The sequence below is a fragment of the Pleurodeles waltl genome, chromosome 11, assembly GCF_031143425.1.
Source record: "Pleurodeles waltl isolate 20211129_DDA chromosome 11, aPleWal1.hap1.20221129, whole genome shotgun sequence".
Lineage (NCBI taxonomy): Eukaryota > Metazoa > Chordata > Amphibia > Caudata > Salamandridae > Pleurodeles > Pleurodeles waltl.
The window spans coordinates 30,455,204-30,475,318 of record NC_090450.1 but is presented as its reverse complement, the minus strand read 5'-3'; the positions used below and the strand labels follow the sequence as shown (position 1 = coordinate 30,475,318).

Genomic DNA, 20,115 nt, shown 5'->3' with positions numbered 1-20,115 from the left:
GCTCAACACTACATTCTGTTGAATTAAGAGCATTTTGCCATGTTTTGTGCTGAACTGAAGGTCAGGGTGCCCAGCAAAGATGAAGGGCAATTACCTAATGATAGCATTCTGTACACCACGTGTTACAGTTATTAGAACATTCTCACTGGAAGCAGAGCTTTTTTTTAAAAACAGCTTCCTGGTCCTTGACAGCTAGGTTACATCACAATGAGTTCCTTAAGCTGAAGCAGGCAGAAAGGGCTGTGCAGGTCCCTTTTTAATGGGCCGATTGAACATAAATAAATCCTAAAACACAGTTGCATGTTTCAGACACCTAATGCCAGTGCATGCCCTCTTTGAGAGGAATCTATGTAGTCAACCTCTAAACATTCCATTTTCCATTATAAAATTCTACTCTGAAAGCATACTGTTAAACCGGTCAGCCTTAGGTTGGTCTTCTCCCCAAAATTTTGCCTACCTCCTACATGTTTCTGAACTATGTTTTGCTGGTATTAGGACTCTGCGCTTTACCACTGCCAAACAGTACTAACTTGCTTATGCGCCAAGACACCTCTGAGTATAAATTACGCTCTATAAATCTAAATCTAATCTAACCCAATCTATGCTCTCTACCCTAAAGCATGGTAATATTCATTTATCCCCATATGGCATATTTAATTTACTTATAATCCATAGTAAAGTGCACTATATGTGCCTAGGGGCTTTAAATTAAATGGTACTATTGGGCATGCAGCACTGATTGCGCCACCCACTTAAATAGCCCTTTGAAAGTGCCTCATGCCTGCTATTGCAGAGCTTGTGAGACCAGTTTGCAAAATAAACCTTTTGCCAAGTCCAAATGAACAAGTTACTTACCTTGGTAATGCATGATCTGGTAGAGACAGGATCAGGTGAGTAACTTGTTCATCTGATAGAGACATCTTGCTGCAGATTCCTTATTTTAGAGGCAAATACCATAATCATATTAACTAACCCCGGGGTAGGGACTGTGAACCGAGACCATTAAAAGGCTCTAAGTATAACAAAATTGGGCTAAAACAAGAGAAAAAGTCCAGAAACTCATAATAAATTAGGTGAGCAATAACATACTCTACTGTATAAAAGCCTGCGGAAGGAACCACAGGTAGAGTCATAAGACATTAAAAACAACATGGGAATAATATTCGCTTCATTAAAGGGATCAGAAACCATGCATGCTCACCCCATAAGAACCAGCAAAAAGTGCATAGTAATAAAAAACACAAAGGCATAGATAAAGCTACCCATCACAGTAGGATATTGACCCAATGAATATAGGTACATTAGCTTGTATATCCATACCCGAACTGGGTGTTTGATACTTGTGAAATATAGATCAGCAGGCCATGCCACTGAACAGCACATCTTTGCCATATTAAATTTTATTCTAGCCAGACCTGTTCGGCAAACACACAGAGAGAAATATCCATCTCCCATGGATAAAGCATCAAAAATGTTCTCTTAAAAAGAATTTGATTACAACAATAGCCACAATTGGCATAGAACCTAGGAAACTTACCTAGAGATAATAAAATTACCACTAGCAAATGCCTATATATATATATATATATATATATATATATATATATATATATATATATATCTGCCAAATTAACATTCAAGTTAAAGATGCCGCACTCACAGAATTCAGCTTAGTCTTCTTTTATTCAATAAGAAAAACCCCACCAACTAACACCAACGCGTTTCGACCTTCCCGGCCGTGAACAAGACCGAGAAGGACAAAACGCGTTGGTGTTAGTTGGTGGGGTTTTTCTTATTGAATAAAAGAAGACTAATTAGAATTCTGTGAGTGCGGCATCTTTAACTTGAATGTTAATTTTGCAGAAAGGTTTATGGGAATAGGTCCTTCCCTGATGCTGGCACCGACGATTTGAGCGCGCCTTTTCTGTGGACCTGTTGGAGTTTAATATATATATATATATATATATATATATACATATATAAATATAGACATACATATATACATAGTTACATATATATATATATATATATATATATATATATAGATATATTATTTGGCAAAATCCCGGAATAATGAGGCTTGCCGTGTGGTGGTCTGACCCAGGAACCGGGAATTCTATATATCTTAAATCCACATTTCCTCCCCGATGAAAGGAAAAAGGTCAGGACTCTTTCAAAGAGTTGCAAAAATAGGTTTACTGTCACCAGACAATTCCTCCTAACGCGTTTCAGCCATAGCTTTGTTCCCGTATGGGGGAGTAATAGCATTGCCACAATAAATATCCAAATACAGCAACATAAAAAACAGACTAACAGTGCAGTACAAACAGATTACTCTGTAAGGCAGCCGCCATATTGGAATGTTAACTAATACCCGTTTTCTTACCAAACATTGTCCCAAATCAAGTTGGAACTTTATAGAAACATCTAAAAAGCATTATAACGGTAAAATCATTATAAAATATCACATATAATTATTGCATATCAATCTTTTAGATCAATATTATTAGTTTGATATTTTCTATATTTACAGTCACGTTATATGCACCTGTGTAATATCTTATTAACATACCCCTATATTTTAATGGAATTTGATTTGTACGTTATGTTAATATAGTGCTTTACATTTAGATGTTCTCCTATACAAACTATACATGATTTCTCAAACTTCAAACATTATACCATTAACCTTATGTCTACAGTCTGTGTTTAGACTTTGTAACCAGACACCCCTAACATATACAAAATACCATTTATCTATATACATGTATACCAATAGAAGCTCGACTGTCATAGTTTCACTCTTCTTGTACCCAAGTCTAGCTGCCTAGATGGATACTCATTTCTTCACTTGAGTTCAGGCCAAGGGAGGAAAGAGTCATAAACCTGATAATGTATTTTGATTCCAATATCCGAAACGATTTTTGTCTATCACACCCACATATATTAGATCTAACCTGATCACATACCACAAAGCTTAGCAATTTCTCATCTCCTTGATGTATTTCATGGAAGTGTCTTGCTACATGGTTTAGAAGGTGCTGAGGAAGAGTTGGAATTTTTGCATAATGCTCAGCCCCCTATGAAGGACTGTTAGCTGACCTAGGGGGCTTTAGTGGCTTGGACTCTTTTCCAGCCTCTCGCCTCCTTTCTCCACCTGGCCTTGTTGCAGAGGTGATTTCCTCTCTAGCTGACATGCTAAAGAGAGGTGCCGAAGTTTTCTATCTGACACTTCCCTCTGTGGAATTGGTACTGATCCTCTGATTGGTGTCCTCCATCACGGCTATTCAGGGTTGAGTTAGTACTGCCTTAGAGTGAAATCCTAAGGGACATTTTGTTCCTCTGAAGGACAAACATGAGGAAACTCCCCAGAAAACTGAGGGTGAGGGACTGGCATGACTGGCACCGTACCTGATGCTGACTGGCGCAGAAATGACGTAATCCCAATGTCGGAAGGGGAGAGGGGCACGACTTCAACTGGCACTGCCAGCGACATCACCGGAGTCACCTGAATGGATACTGGCACTGAAGGCGGGAAACCCAAAAGGCTGTGCACCTGCATAGTAACGGCTTTAGAAACTGAAGCTGAAGACCTACCTGAAGCCAAGGGCAAACTCTCTAATAGGGGCACAGTCTAGGCACCTTGCACCTCCTTGGGGCCCACAGGTGCTTCAAGGAAAGGTGACTTCCCAAAGATAGCAAGAAGTGGTTCATAAAATTAACGCATCTGGGTCAGAGTCGCCCCAGGATAGGGAGGGAAACGCTAGGTAGGCTCAGGCCTCTAATCCTCATCCGAAGAAAGGTGGGAGGCCATACACGGTGAAGTCGGTAACTGCCTCAACTTCAACTGCTTCCGTCGTGACTTAGCCCATGAAGTCAATGAAGAATAATGTCCACGTCAACGACTCATTGAACGGCCCTGTAAAAAGTCCTCAGTACGAGGAGACTGAAGTCGACAGAAAGTCTGAGACGGCTTTGAGTGCCGCTATAAGCTTCATACAACGCTCCTGCAGCGCATTCGGCCAAAGTTGTGGACAGGAGTCACAGTATACGGAGTCATGATGCTCACCCAGGCACCACATACAAATTGAGTGGGGGGTCCATGGGTGAAATTTGTTATCCACAGGACCCACATGGTTTAAACCTTGAAGAAATAGACAGGGAAAAGTACACTGTTCCATCGACGAAGATGTTAAAGTGAGCCTGCAGCCTGTCTCTGCTGCACATTGTCTCTAAATTAAGTCTTACTACCAGGGTGCTGAGCACAGATTAATTTAGGGTTTACTTGTGTTTTATTCTGACAAGTATTGTGGTTGTTGCTTGACCATACTGAGATGTCAAATATACGCCAAATGCCTGCTTCATGTAGTGATTGCATCATGTACATCAGTTTAATCATTTTCTATTTTCCAAAAAAAGGACTCCCTTTATATATTGCTTTTTAGTAAACTGAACAGTTCATTCATAACCTGTCAATATACAAAGAGATATTTTTTTATTAAATTGCTGCCTATAGTAGTTGTGTTGCACATGTCTTTCTCAATACTGAATAAAATAAGTCTTCCCACTATTTAATAACATTGCGAAGAGACATCTTAGCATTCACTTAAACAAAATCTTCCCAATGTGAGAGAATAAAATGTAAAGTTGTTCTTAGGTATAGCAATTTCTTTTGTTTGCCACACTCCACTAATAGCAATATTGTTGATCTTTCTTTATGTGCAAATCATATGTTTGATCTAGCCAACCTAAAGCTCTAGTTATCTCTTAGATGAGGGCAAGTACCTAATGCTTGAGTGAAGGTATCACTATGCTAGCATCTAAAGCACAAACCATTGATATTAGGAACAAATCTGACCGTGCAAACCAGTGTATATGCAGTCTGTTAGCAATAAAATTTAGATCCCTCACAATATTGTGTGCATTTTAAACAAATGTCTCATGCCTTCCTTACATTGGAAAATCTTTTTCATTTGCAGTGGGAAATGGGTTCATCATCTGTTCATTGATCTACTTCCATAAACCCAAGATAAAACACTGAAACACAGTCCTTGACAAATAATCCAATATTAGTTAGCCTCTCAGATAAAATCTACTCTTTGTGTTGAAAATACATACCATTAAACCCATTGAGAAATGCATTAAGTACAATGCTGTACGAAAGTACAATTAGACAAGGCAACACTTTTGCACATGTCTGCTCAGCTAATTTAGTTACCCACTGATGCACAAGCCCCCAGAACCTGGGTATAACTTACCATGTGTGATTTCACAAAGCAGCACAGGAAAAAGTACTATCTAGCCCTAAGGAATGAAAAGAAGGTATGTGTGGAACTGAAACTAGATGGTTAATTTGTGATTGCCTTGAAAGTAGGCCACAGGAGTGTTCAACAGATTTTTTTTAATCTTTAGAAATGAAAAAGACAAGGTTTATTTCATGTAAGACCTGGAGACAACCCAGCTTTACTAACCTCAGTAATATTGAAAGCCCCAAACTATGTCCAGAAAGATCCGCTGTGTTTTCATCACTCCTGATCAGTAATAATATTTCAAATCAGAAAAGGGCCACTTCCTTACTTGTGTCAAATTGCCCTTCTTGGATAATCAAGGAATCCTTGAACTTAAAATGATCGCACAAATCTCTACCTCTATTTTGTCAGTATCCCAAATTGTTTTTATTCTACAGATCACCTTAAACAAATAAAAATATAATCTAAGTTGGGACTGGGGTCTCTTAGACTTTCTACTTCCTTCAGAACATTGGTGTATTCCCTTTCTCAGATGCATACTTCACAACTCCAAATCATTTACGAAAGAGCACAGTGAGATGTTTGACACCAACCTCTCCTGCATTTTGACCCCATGCTCCTGGTAGAAAATTGGCTTCACAATGTATTGCAAATCATTGATTTGTTCTTACCTCCTGACTACTCCATCATCTACATGAAGCACAAGTGCAAGAATAGAGGACAGCCCTGTGATTTAAAAATTCTCCACATGCTGCAAAACCTTCAGATTTGTATCAAATGCCTATTTTGCATGTCTTACCCTGAAATGTAAGTCTATTGTCCCACTCCTACTAATATGCATATAGTCTGTTGCTCAAACAGCAACCACCTCACCTTTGGTGAGCAATACATGGAGCATATCACTAGCCATTTGAATGGTTTCCAGTAACACCTCAATAGTTCATCACAACCTCCACTGGAGTTTATTCAGGAATACTGGTCTGGGTTTGCTTGTGTTCCCAGTCCAAGGCAACCTGGCATGGTGGTTCCAACTGAAGTGTCCCTCGACATTTCTTGAGCTCTTCTTACGTGAAACATTTTCAGCATAGGAACACAACGTCAGAGCCAATAAACCAGTTGCCAGGCCAAAAGCAGAGATCCTCACTATAAAAGATCATGAAAGGATTATTGTCCATTATTAGGTTAAATCTGAGAATTTCAGGCAGTTCGGAAAGAAAACCCCTCAGAACAATGGGTGCTGAAGCTTTTGTAGCATAGCCATAGGAAACAACAGGCCTAATCTCTATGTCTCTAGACTGTGAGATCAGGAGACCCTCTGCAGCACTGATTGCTACCAGCTCCACTCCCAGGCATTCCCCTTTCTCTGGAACACTGCTTTCTCTACAGAAAATCCCTCCTCCTGCAGGGTCAAGCAGACTCTTTCCCTCTCTCAGCAGGCAGGCAGGCTTCTGGGCACTAGGCATAACCTCAATTCTGCCAAGAGAAAGTGCAGACTTAAGGGAATGTCACATCGCCCTTCAAATACTTGTTGTCAGGAAGGGACCAGCCCTGCTCACACAGAAGTTCTTTGAGTACTCTACAGAGCAGTCCCTTCCTTGTTCATGAAGAACTTGGAACTGGAACAAAGTGGGGTAGTTTGAGTCCCTTTTTTATACACATTTTCTAAACAGAAGATGTGGATTCACTCTCTCAAATTTCAGAACTGGTTTATGGTGCCTCCTGGAGACTTCTCTTCTCCCAGTTGGGCTGCAACTGGCTTGGTGAACACTTTGGCCCCCTTCAGGCCTACAATTGCCTGCTGCATATTTCATTGAATGGATAGGATCCTGCGTCTGCTTTACTAAGGGGCGGCACTGCTCAAAAGGAACCTTATGATGGTGCCAGTCGACACCACACCAAGCCAGCCGGCTGCTTATGGAAAGGTGGGGGCCACGCCTGGCCTACTTAAGAGCCTTTGAGGTTCTGCATGTGATCACAATGGGTCTCCACGTGCGGTGGAATAACTGATCACCGTGGCCCTCCGCTTGTGGTGGAATAAAGGGTCCACTTTTTGTTAATAGAGTAACACCAGCTGAAAGAACTCAAGCAAACAAATGAACTGATTGCGCATTTGACTTGTGGGGTACCTTAGTCTGCCCCTGAGTCTTATAGATGCTTTTCCCATAATTACAGTGGACAAATGCCTCTAGGGTTACCAGGTTGAGAGATTGCATGGGGAGAGAAAGAGGAACAGGCCTCAAGCGAGTTGCAACCAGGAACAGTGGCCAGAACAGCGGATTGTGCTGAGTAGTACTGAGTTCTGCTTTGAGATTACCTCCTTTTCTAAGACAGCCACTGAGCTGGACGTTGAAATTATTGTGAGTGTCTGTTGATTGTTAAGTTCTCAGCTCTACCCCCCACTCTACCTCCTTGAGAGGCCTGTGACTGAGTGACCTTGCTAACCTGGTAATCAACAACTGAAAGGGTTAGCTTGGCCCAATTTGCAGAGCATAGTAGGTTGGACGTAAGAATGCCAGTGGCAAACAACGCTGTCTGCCCTATGGCCTCTAAACAGGGCCTATCAATCAGTGGAGAGCGGTGTGAGACCTTAAAGTGCTAGTTCCAACTTTCTTGAACAGAGCAATAAGTTCAGCTTGAACATAGCATACGTGCAGAGTACAGTGGCAGATACAAGGTTAGTAGGAGTAGACCCTGACACTCTGTCTTCACTACAGTTAAGGTATCTGTGCTTTGAGAGAGTCTAAGGATTTCCTAGGAGCTGATTAAGATGCAGTTGGTGAGTTTGGAAGAAACTGTGATGTACTCACACAGGGAAAAGTACTGTGGTGTTACACTCTCTCTGTCGCTTAGTGCAGGTTTCCCCAAGACACATTCTGAGAGTGTCCCCCTATTTGCTTTCTAGTTTTTTCCCATGGCAATCCTACCCACCCGCAAAAGTTCACGGGTACCACAATCACTAGCTCCAGGTGTTATTTCCCTGAGTGCGATAAGTCTAGCTGAGACCCTGAAATTGTGATTGGCTTTTGAGAAAGCTAAGGCTGAGGAAGAGGAGTAGGGCAGGAAACTCATGGGGGAGAAGTTGAGATTAGCTCAACAAGAACAAGAGGAAAGGAGGAGTTAGAAAAAGAGTAAGGGGCCTGTGGGGTTAGTAAAAGGGTGAGAGAAGTCAGGTTGAAAGTAGAAAGATAAAAAAAAGAGAATGAGAGAGAACTGGGGAGGATAACTTTAGAGAAGAAAAAGCTGAGGATGGCAGCAGACATGGCTGCACATGGAATCAGCTATTCAACCTCCTTTTCTACTGAGTACCTCCGAAAGTTTTAAAAGAGCTTTTGATCATGCATTTTTTGGAATGGTTCATGAGTTTTGAGATTGCGCATAGAGCACAAGCTTTAAATTATGTGTCTAAGGTAGCCACTTTAATTAGTTGCTTGGCAGGAGAAAGTACAACAGTTTTTAGCAGAATGCTTGCTGCAGAACAAATGAACTATGAGGAAATGAAGAAAGCCCTGATCAGACTGGTTTTGAGTTGAAACAAGCTCAGTACCTTCAGCGGTTCAAAGAGAGCAAGAGAAGGGATGGTGTTCCACTTGAAACTTACTTTCATGTTTTGGTGCTTAATTGGAAAACGTGGATAAGAGGAATGGAGGCCCAGAATTTTCATGTTCCTAATCAGTTGATGGTGACACAGCACTCAAGGAGGAGTGCTCTACACCATTTAAGCAAAACCTGTCAGACTTGACAGAGAAAGGTTAAAAAAAGATTGCAGTGTTGGCTGACAAGGGTTAACAAAGAGATGGAACAGAATGTCCCCAAAACAAAGAGAGAGGTACACTCAACATCCTAATTCTAAACTTGAGGTTAAAGGTCAAAGGGAGGACAGAAGCAAAAATGGAAATGGGATCTAGGTCAGGGACAGAAGAAGTACAGAATATTATTTTAAGCCCAAGGTGATTACTTGTATTGGTGTCACCAGGAGAGCCTTAACAAAAGGGACTATCAGGTGAAAGACTTTGTACCAGCTGTACTCGTGACAGCAAGTGTAGTGACTGGGTAAAGTGACTAAAGAGAGCATGTTGCATTTAACCTGGTAGACAAGGGCATTTGGGAAAGGGCTCAGATACTCATAAATACCTCCATCTAGGCACCATGGGATTTTTTGGGAAACTAGTATCAATGGGCAGAAGGTTCCTGGCCCACGGCTTACAGGTTCTCACAGCACTGTGGCTGAGAGGAAGTAATCCAAGAGATCCTCCTCAGCACCAATGGCACAGGCTTAGTAGCCACCAGGGATGATATGGAGCACCTGTTGTGCCAAGTTGGGTTATATATCACTGGCACGTCAGATACAGTTGATGCAAAGTGCTTGATGATTCTTGAGCAATAATTTGATTGCCCCAAGTATAGTAGCAGGACCAGAAGCTCTATGGCTTAGACCATGTAAGCTATGTTGACCAGAGCAAATGCTGTACATCATTCTCAGGAGTAGACTGGGACCATACTGGGTGTGCAAGAACCAGAGAAATGTGAAGGCAGATCAGGACAAACTATGAAAAAGCACAGGTTGTGGTGTCATCGTTCATACTCCAAAGGCAAAAGAATGAGACACACAAAGCTTACCATATGCTGGGATCTGGGTCACTGCTAGAGTTGTTGGGGTTGTTAGCTACCGGGAGACCCACCAAGAGAAATTCTGCCACACACAAGTTGAGTATCCTAATCTTGTGGTACTTCAGAACAAAGCCCAGAAACAGATCAGCAAGGGAGTGGCAGGCAGTAGGTAGGCAAAGGGATCATCTGCTTTACAGTGAGTGTAAGAACCCTGAGCCATGATCTAGCAAGGAGCTGGTGGTTCTCATGGTTTCCCTGTTATCACAGTCCCAGGAAGTGCCATTTCAGGATACTTGGGGATAAAAAAGACCCAGAATGGGCTAGACACTTTTGTCTACTGGACAGAGGTATGTTGTGTAAGAAAATGTTTCTTTTTCATTGTTCAGCCCCACATTTTTGGACTGATGCTGCTAGTGCACTGAGCTCTGCTAACTAGACCTCAGTGTCAGTGTTCTGACCCTATACAAATTGCATGTCGAATTGGATACACCCAATTGGTACGGCCTTATTTTCTTATAAGTCCCTATTATATGGTACACAGGGTACCCACGGCATATAAGACAGAGGCCCTCATTCTGACCCTGGCGGTCGGCGGAGAGACGGCGGTCGGACCGCGAACAGACCGGCGGTATTAAAAATGGCATTCTGACCGCGGCGGTCACCGCCGCGACCGACCGCTACTTCTCCACTCCGACCGCCACGGCGGTCATGACCGCGGGGCTGGAGTTTGCGCACTCCGGCCCGGCGGTCGTCCCAAGACCGCCAAGGGTATTATGACCCTGCCTACCGCCGCGGTTTCTTGCGGGCGGGAACCGCCGTGCGAACCATGGCGGTAAGCACTATCTGGGCCAGGGAATTCCTTCCCTGGCACTGATAGGGGTCTCCCCCACCCCCCACTACCCACCCGAGTCCTCCCCCCACACCCTCCACCCCCCTGCCACCCCCCAGAGGTGGTACGAACCCCCTCCCCACCCCCACCCCGACATGCACATACATGTACCCCGACATGCACACACCCCCAACATGCACATATACACACCCCCTACACACACATACACAACGGGGACACATACCCGCACACATACATGCCGACATGCGCACCTGCCGAACAGCACACATTACCCATAGACACATCAGCACCCCCCGCCCGCATACACGCACTCACACACCCCCTCTACACACTCACACGCACACCCCCATGCACGCCCACATCACACAACACCCCCCCACCCCCTCCCCTCACGGACGATCAACTTACCTTGTGCGTTGGTCCTCCGGGAGGCGACGGGAGCCATAGGGACGTGACCGCCAACAGAAGACCGCCAACAGAAGACCGCCACACAGAAATGTGGGTCGTAATTCTGTGGGCGGTGTTCTGCTGGCGTGGCGGTGGAGGTTGACCAGTCTCCACTTTCCCGCCGACCGCCAGTGTGGCTGCTGGCGGTTTTCCGGCGGAACGCTCCCAGCGGTCAGAATGCGCACAGCGGCACACCGCCGCGGTCGGCGGTCTTCACCGCGGCGGTAACTCAGCGGTCTTGCGAAAAGACCGCCAAGGTCAGAATGAGGGCCAGAGTGTCCACTCAGGGCTGCTGCACTGTTTGTGCCACCCTTCATGTAACAAGGTTCAAAATGGCACCCAGGCTGCCACTGCACACTGGAAGGGCAGTGTTTTCACTGACAGTTGGACCTTGTCATTTAAACCAATGTTTAAGCCACTCTATCCATTAACATTATATATAAGTCTCCCCTCAGCAAGACCTATAGATCCCTATGGCAGGGAACTGTATTTTGATAAGTAAGGCACATATTTTTCAGTATGTCTTAAGATCAACACTTCCAAATTGTCTTTTTGCTCTGGTTAAAGCTAGCCCCCACATTGGCTAACACAGAGTTATCATGGCAATAAATGTGACTTGATGGCCAAGTCCAAAATAATGTGACATTTAAAGTTAAACAACTTTTAGAAAGTTGCCACTCTGTGCCCCTGCTAGTCCAGTGGCTTCACAAAGGTGTGCACACACAGACAGCTTTCTGCCCACCTGGGGAGACATGTGAATGACTCCCAGACTCAGGAACAAAGGCAGTTGCCACTGAGCAAGGTGTCACCTCCTCTACCAGGATGGCCCCTCGGGGTTAGCCCAGGAGGCGAGCTGATAAAAGAGCTCTAGTCAAAGAAAAAACAGCCTTTGATGGGCCGCCAACCACAACACCCCTGAGCAGGATGCCTTTTGTTCCTGTAGACAGAATGGAGACTGGGCAGAGAGAGGAATCTCGTCCACAAACCGGTTTTGCCATGAATATGTAGCTCTCAGGTAGCCACACCTCTAGCGTGGGCTACCAAGCTCCTGATGACTGAGGAAAGGTTTTGCCATCTTGAAAGGGTCAAGAATGCGGCATTCTGGGATAGCCAGATTCTACACATTACAGGAACTTCATCACTTGGTAGGAGGGGACCAGTAACCCCTCGGCCATTGACCACGTAGTCCCCTCAGGGCACATTACTGGGATAAATATATCAACACTCACACCCTCGGATCACAGTAAAATTGGAGAGAGGACCAAAGAAGGACTGCCCAGCTTCCCTTGGATCGCACAAAGAGGGGCTGCACCACTGGAAGGACTGCACCTGCTACACTATGGGCTAGCAAAACCTACTGCTCCTGGCTTGGGGAAGAGTTGATTCTTGACATCCAACAACAGCAGTCACTCCAACGATTAATCAGATGATCTCTTTGGAATCAGCTTCAGGGGCACAAGAACTGAAAGAGCCCAAAACAATAAGTTGGTAGCCATGGCAGAAGTTTTGCAGATACTAGTCACCGGGCACCTAAGAGAACAAAACCCGAGATATCCAAAAGTTGAGCCTGGGTCTGCCGGACCTGGGATTTCTATCAGAGTCATTATACCCAAGGGACACTAGCACCCACCAAAAGCGTTTGCCAAACTAAGGTGCACACTAACCAGCAGCCCAGCATCGGTTGGCCTGCTACTGCCAAGTAGAGGAACATCACTTTACCCATGGACTGAGGAGTACCCACAAAGACTCCCCATCAATCACACCACAACAGGAGCATCATTTGAGCATCTTTTTGAAGGCATCCCTCAGCATCAGGACAACTCCATTGATGTCTATGGCGGTCATCCAGCAAAGTTTGTATCTTGCTTAAAAAGCGCTGTGGTGGACAGGAAACTGTCCAAAGTATCATTTCTGGCCCCTAGACCTCTGTCCTGCTGAACTTGGTCACCCATCTCGGGCCGGAGTTGCTGAGCCAACTATTTATTTCTTCTAAAATTTGTATCTCTGGAACATTCAAGTGGATTGTGATGATCAAGGTTCTAAAATTCATAAAAATATAATCTATTGTTATGAATTGGCGTCTCATATCTTTGGTGTTGTGTGACTTTCTTATTTCATTGTTTGGAGCTCTTAAATGCTTTACACAAACCTTACTGCTCACAGCCACAGCTACCCAGGATTGAGCTTATGGTTAAGTCAACGTATCTGACTGGACCCAAGAAAGAGTTTGGGAGTGTACTGCACGATAGGGCCTCCCAACCAAATCATATAGTACAACCAAATCTTCACCGGTTGTTTTTATCAAATCTGTGTAACTTGCCTGGTGAGTGATATGTCAGGAGGTAAGACTAAGGCACTGGTAGTGCCACTTCCAGCTGTAGGTGTTCCCTTCAAGTGGTTGGGAATTGACACAGAGTCCTACTTCTGCACTTCTGTTACAGGCACACAGGATGTCAGTTCAAGGTTCTGGGTATTCACATAACAGTGGAACTTCACAAAAGACAGCTAGGAGGCCATTCTATCACTGACTCAAATAAAAAATCTGGTCACATTATCACACTATCAATCTTATAACCCAGTATACTGCCACCACTGCTTTGTTTGCTACACAGAGGACGGGGTCAGTAGTCCTCCGTTCACTCTCAGTACACACTTGGAACATCCCTCCAAATCACAGGACCGGGCCTGTACTTCCATTGCCAAGGGTACACCTAGGCCTCCTCACACACACACACACACACACACACACACACACACACACACATATTTACAAGCCCCTGTGCACCACTGCCGGAACATCACTTTTAGTGACGGTCCAGCGGCGCACACTGCAGGGCCTTATCTACAAGGCCATGTGAAGCCACCTTGCATGGCTTTTCAAGGCCTTGTAGATATGGACTGAGGCAACGCAGCACAAGTTGCTACGTTGTTTCACCCTGCGATAGGGAGGCTTGCCATGGGAGTTACAGCGGGTGTTCCCACATAACACTAATGGCATTTGATACATCCCCAAATTTACGAGATTTTGTAAACCTAGGAATGCATCAAAAGCCTACGCCTCACCAGGGAACACGTAAGGGAGGCACAACAAGTAGAAATACCTTTATTTCTGCAGCACACATAGAAAGAGGAAAATGCTTCTTGTGATTGTTTTTGTGCAGGAAGGAGTCTCTTTCTGCACAAAAACAATCATCCCTGCAGCGCAGACACCGTTGCACCATGGTGCAAGGATGTCTGTGTTGGTGCATAGCAGCCCATTGTTTGCCTGCACAGGGCAAAAAGGAAAGGAATGCACCATATCTCATAGACACGGCACCTTCCTGTCCTTTTCCTTTGATGCAGGGCAGCACAGCAGGACTCCTTGTTGAGCTGCCCTGCACCAAAACCTCATAAATGAGGCCCCCAGAGCCTAAACATGGTGGGCAAACATTGAATGGTACTGAAATGGCTTCTTGATAAGGACTTTGGGACCATTCTTTCGTAAGAATTGCATCAGCTTCACCAAGATGCTGGTATCTAACAAAATTTCACTCCCATGCCATAAACAAGATGAAAGGGGTAGACATATTAGTTAAGTATAGGGGAGACATATTAGTTAAGTAAAGACCTACCTTTCAAATTGGAATCTGCTACAAGGGATTAACAAGATAGGATGGTGGGAATATATGGCATTCTGCCAGAAGTGAGCATCACTTTCATTTCCACAGCCCAACTAGAACAGGCAGGCATTTTTTTATGACTTGTTCCTCAAAGTTGAAGCTTTATATGGGGTCATCTAATCATTGCAAGAGGACTTCAATGCCATACTTGAGGATACAAGGGACTGTTCAGCCTCTAAACAGGGGGCTCATAATAGATTAGATGAGTTTGCAAGCAGAGTCGAAGCCCTTTACCTGGTGGATGGTTGACCATACATTTTCCACCTATCAGAGAGACTATTCTTTCTATTCAAGGATCCACAGGACCGCTTAAGGATTGATTTTTTTCTTGGTAGATAGACAGACATTCAACATAGTCCTAGCATGAAGGAGTGCTGTTCAATAATTCCGCAGCCGTACTAATCCTGGAGCAAAGCCACTGAGCGGTGGAGTGTGGAGCCCCAGTGACTTGGAATTTTGCAATATCATATTGACAAACATGATAGCAAAGGCACTACACTAGTACTTTAGCAAAAATGATGCAGGCAAACTCTTGCTCCAAACAGTGTAGGATGCAACAAAGGCAGTCATGAGAGGCAAATTAATAGCACATACCTTGGGATTTAAAAATTGGAGGAGGGACTGGCAGCAGGTACTACAGCCCCAGATTCTCTCTCTTGAACGGCAGTATAATGCAAATAACTTTCCCAGGACTCTTAGAGCCCTAAGTAAAGCTGTAGTACAATTGAAACATGTGTTAATTTGGCAAAATGGCTGGGAAAATGCTTTACACAGGCCAAAAATAGTGCTCTAATGGAGGTAAGGCCGATAGATTGTTTCCCTACAAACTGCAAATCATTCAAAAGCAAAACTACATTAAATAAGATAAAAGGGTGGAACTGAGTTAGATACATGATATTTTACATATTCTGTGCTTATTATAGTGATTTATACCAAGGCCAGGCATTGGATGTGGACAGGCAGGGCTCCTATCTGTAAGTCTACAGGCCCACTGAGATCTCCCAGGAAACAAGTGGAAGGGAAGTTGGCAATACAGGCCAGCCCCTGGAATAAGGCCCACAGCCATGATGGGTTTTCAGTGGCATCTTACAAGGCAGTCCAGGACACCTTGGCCAATCCATTTTTCAAAATATTTAACCATATGAGAGTTCACAGATGCCATAATTGAGTCAACCATACAGTCTTCCTGAAGTGCGTTAACAAGCCCAAACTATGTAGTGGCTAACATCACAGCTCTGTTCAACAATTATATTAAAATATTCAACATGATTCTAGTCCCCATGTTGCAGAAAATTTAGTCAGAACTGATCTCACTCTTTCAGTCTTTATTCATACAAAAATGCCAAGAGTGTGTTAAGACGCGATTGGCCATCAATCTTATTAATTTGGTGACAAAGTGAAACCCGAATGGCCTTCCTCTCTCTTAATGCGGAGAAGGTCTTCAATAGGAAAGGACAGATTGGCTCTTTCTCTAAATATCTGTGCATAGACGTCTATATACCCAACAATAAGCTCTTTTCTCCTGGAGAACTTCAAACAGTCAACTAAACGAATCAAGATCAAAGGCGAACTCATGCAATAATCCCTTGGCAAGGGGCACAATCCAGGAGTGCCCGTTGTCACACTAGTGATGGAGCTGTTGATCGACAGAATAATTGAGAGTCAAACTATAAAACTACTCACTAACTCAATGAAATACAAGGTTGTCCACTTCATCAACAATAGCCTATGTTTCCTGACAAAATCAACAACTTCAGGACCACTTTTTAAGACGGGTTAGAACTCTTTTCCGAAGTCTCTGGTTTAAAAACAAATACTTAAAGTTGCTGGGAATGGGGATGGGTAATCTCTAGCGTGCACCGCATCTGCACCTATTGTGCAAGGGCTTCCAGTACAGGGAGGGCCCCATACAGCATTTGAGAGTCTGAATTGTTCCCGATGTCTCTATCCTGTGAGCCTTTAATGTCCCTTCCCTTCTGGACACACTCTTTAAGGATCTATGGGCTCGATGTACAAATGCTTTTATCGGTCGCAAACGGCCTATCGGGCCATTTGCAACCGGTGAAATGCCTTTTGACATGTCCCAATCCCATTTTGCAAGTCGGTAACCTCTTACCGACTCACAAAATGTGTTTGCGAATTGCTATTAGGAAGGTGCGCGCCAAGGGCATCCCTTCCTAATTGCAATTCACCGGGGGATGTAAGAATGTTTTGCAACAGGTATGCGGTCGCAAAACATTCACTGTTACCACCAAATTCCAGTTGGTGGTAACCCATTTTCAAACTGAAAGGGGTCTCCTTTGTGAATGGTAGCGAAAAATGTTTTTTCAGAGCAGGCAGTGGTCCCACGGACCGATGCCTACTCTGAAAAAATGAAACAAAATCTTTTCATTTTTAATTTTGAAATGCATTCTGTTTTCCTTTAGGGAAAAAAACTGCCTTAAGAAATAATCATAGACATGGTGGCCAGCAGGCCACCATCCCTGTGAGTGTGGCCATTCCCAAACGGGTTGCAAATTGTGACCTGCCTAGTGAATATCAATGAGGCAGGTCCCTCGTGACCCATTTGGGAATCTCTAAGAGTGTGATTCACACTGTTGTACATTTTTTTTTGTAACACAAAATGTGTAATTCGCAAACAATTCGGAAATTGTGCATCAAACAAAATACATCTGGTCCTATGTCATTGGGATCAAATTGACTTATCTTGATTCAGCCACATCAATAGCATCAAAACAAATTTCCTTTACTGTCTGTTTCATGTCATCCAGACACTCCTGCTACGATTCCTCAAAACCGCACTCAAAACATAAATTTTCCCTCGTTGAATCTCATATAGGGTAATGAAACGCCAGGGTCAGATAAATCTACTCTTTCAGGAACGTGTCAGAGTGTGATTTGAGTTTCCCGGATATGTCACGCTACATCATAGTGGCACAAATCCACCTCCACTGAAACGGGAGGTACTTACAAGGCAACAGCCATGACAGGTGGTGGATGAGGCTCATACTGCAGTTCGATCCAGTATATCCTGTTGTTGCCCTCACATCAAAGACCTAAATTGAACACTCTTCTACACTATAAGCATCCTTCTCACATGCTGAGATGGTTTGGTCAGAAAGACAAAGACAACTTCCTTCCCATCCTAGCTGACCACCATAGTTTATAAACCAAATTTCCACTGGATACCCCATAAACCTAACCTGATTAGGGGACGTGGGTTGTACAGGCTCTCTGGCTCATGTGGTGTAACTGACTCAGGAGATGGGGCCCCTTTGCAGTACCTGTCAGGTCCGGGCACGCTAACAAGTGACTCCCACACATTAAGAAGACACTAGGGCAAACAATGGGAGACTAATTGTCAATATCAGGGTTTGCTCTTAGACTCTAGAAATGCTATATTCTTTGGGCACTCCAGATATGCTAAGAACAGCATATGATCTGGTCTCCTCAAAGTTTTCCCTCTTCCACCTGGGGCACCCATGTGTAAGGTACCTCGCACATTAGTGAGGGGGCTACTGGTAGTCCTCACCCCACATGCACACATGACTTTGTTTTTTTCTCTTTTCTCCTTTTCACATTTTGCTCCATCTTTGTTAAAGACATATACCATGTCTGTATTCATGTGCTCTTCCCAAAGAATTGTAAAGTATTGGTTTTTGGAATACCCCAATAAAGATACGGTTTAAAAAAGACCAGTAATTTAATTGCATTCTTCTGTATTTCAAACATTATTTCTGATTGCTGTCATGTACAGTGGTCAGCCAGGTTGATTTGACGGGTTGGAGTAGGACATGTTTTGGGTTAATTGTGTTCAGTGGGATGTGCAAGGGGAAAATGTCTTAATTTTTGTGCAAAGAGAGTAAGGCAGCTAAAGTTTTTTGTTGGTTTGTTGGTGTTTTGGAGTGAGGAGTTCCTGTCTGTAGGAGGTGCATATATCAGTTTAGACATGACTGCAGCAAGGAAGAATGAACTGAGAGTAATGGAATCGCCGGTAATTGATTTGAGTAAGGTACCCCTTGAATACTCTGTATACGAAAAAAGTCCAAACAACTCATGCTTTCCACAGTTCATCTTTATTCAATTATCCTCTTTAGTCCACACACCTTTCGTCATCTTGTTCTTCATCAGGGCTCACTGTTGTGACATGAAAGCAATTTTAAGAAACATGCCCTGCAACTTAGTCAATTGAAATCGACCTATTTTTGGTCCTCATACATGTACATATCCACAATATAGTCAGCGTCAAAATCTCTAGAGGTGATGAGAAGGTGAGAGGTGTACTTGTGTACAGTCGCTCTGAAACATAGGTCTCTATAAGTAAATATCAGTGTATCTGTGGTGCCTGTACATTTAGCACTACGGATACACCGGTATGTACCTATGGTGACCTAGGTTTAAGTGCAATAAATGCATTACAACTGCCTCAACCTTGAGAAGTCATTCTCAAGCTGAACATTTGCTACAGTGCTGCCAGCATCCGAACAGTGATAGCCGGAACCTATTAAGGGCAGTTTTCCAACATTCATTTGTAGTGCCTGGGTCACCTTTCAAGACACGCCCAACTAAGGCAAGAACAAGAAGAAATAGGTTCCAATTGCTAGTAGAAGACTCCTAGCACATCATGAATATTAGTTTTTGGTTCACAAAACAAACTTTCTTTGTGGGGGTACCTACACTAGATCCTGAAGTCCTCGCCAACTACTGGCCTATCACTCACCTACCATTCGTTGGCAACATCATTGAAATAGTCTGTGTTCAACTCAATTACCTCATTAAAGTTAACAATCTCCTGCACTTTTACCGGTCTGGCTTCAGATCACACTGCAGCACAGAGACCGCTACCATACACATCATAGATGATACCCTCAGACCACAAATAAAGATGACCCTTGCTTCTTTTACTACTGGACCTTCAAGCTGTCTGTGACACAGTTGACTATCTCACCCTCATACGCACCCTGGAGTCTTAAATAGGATTCACCGATAATGTCCTTCACTTGTTCTTCTCCTGCCTTTCTGGACAATACCCATTGGTTCACATGGGCACCTCGAGGTCCCTAAAGATCTCATCACCTTCAGAGTCCCCTCTGGTCCAATAATGTCCCCTGTCATCTTCAACCTCTAGATTGAGCTGCTTGGTGGTCTCCTCATAGATAACAGCATTCAGACTCATCAACATGCTGATGATACACAATGCATTGCCTGCATGTCATAAAGATCTGGATTTCCAAGGCCTACCTGAAGCACAACCAACCAAGACAGAATTCCTTTTATTTGCGAAGAATACCAAACAGTATAA

General features: G+C 43.7%; 1 protein-coding gene across 1 annotated transcript in view; it reads right to left on the bottom strand.

Annotated features, from left to right (window-relative positions):
• The window catches only part of LOC138265060 (cytochrome P450 2G1-like), an 88,771-nt gene that overhangs the window by 14,009 nt on the left and 54,647 nt on the right, over positions 1-20,115 (bottom strand). The window lies entirely within an intron of this gene.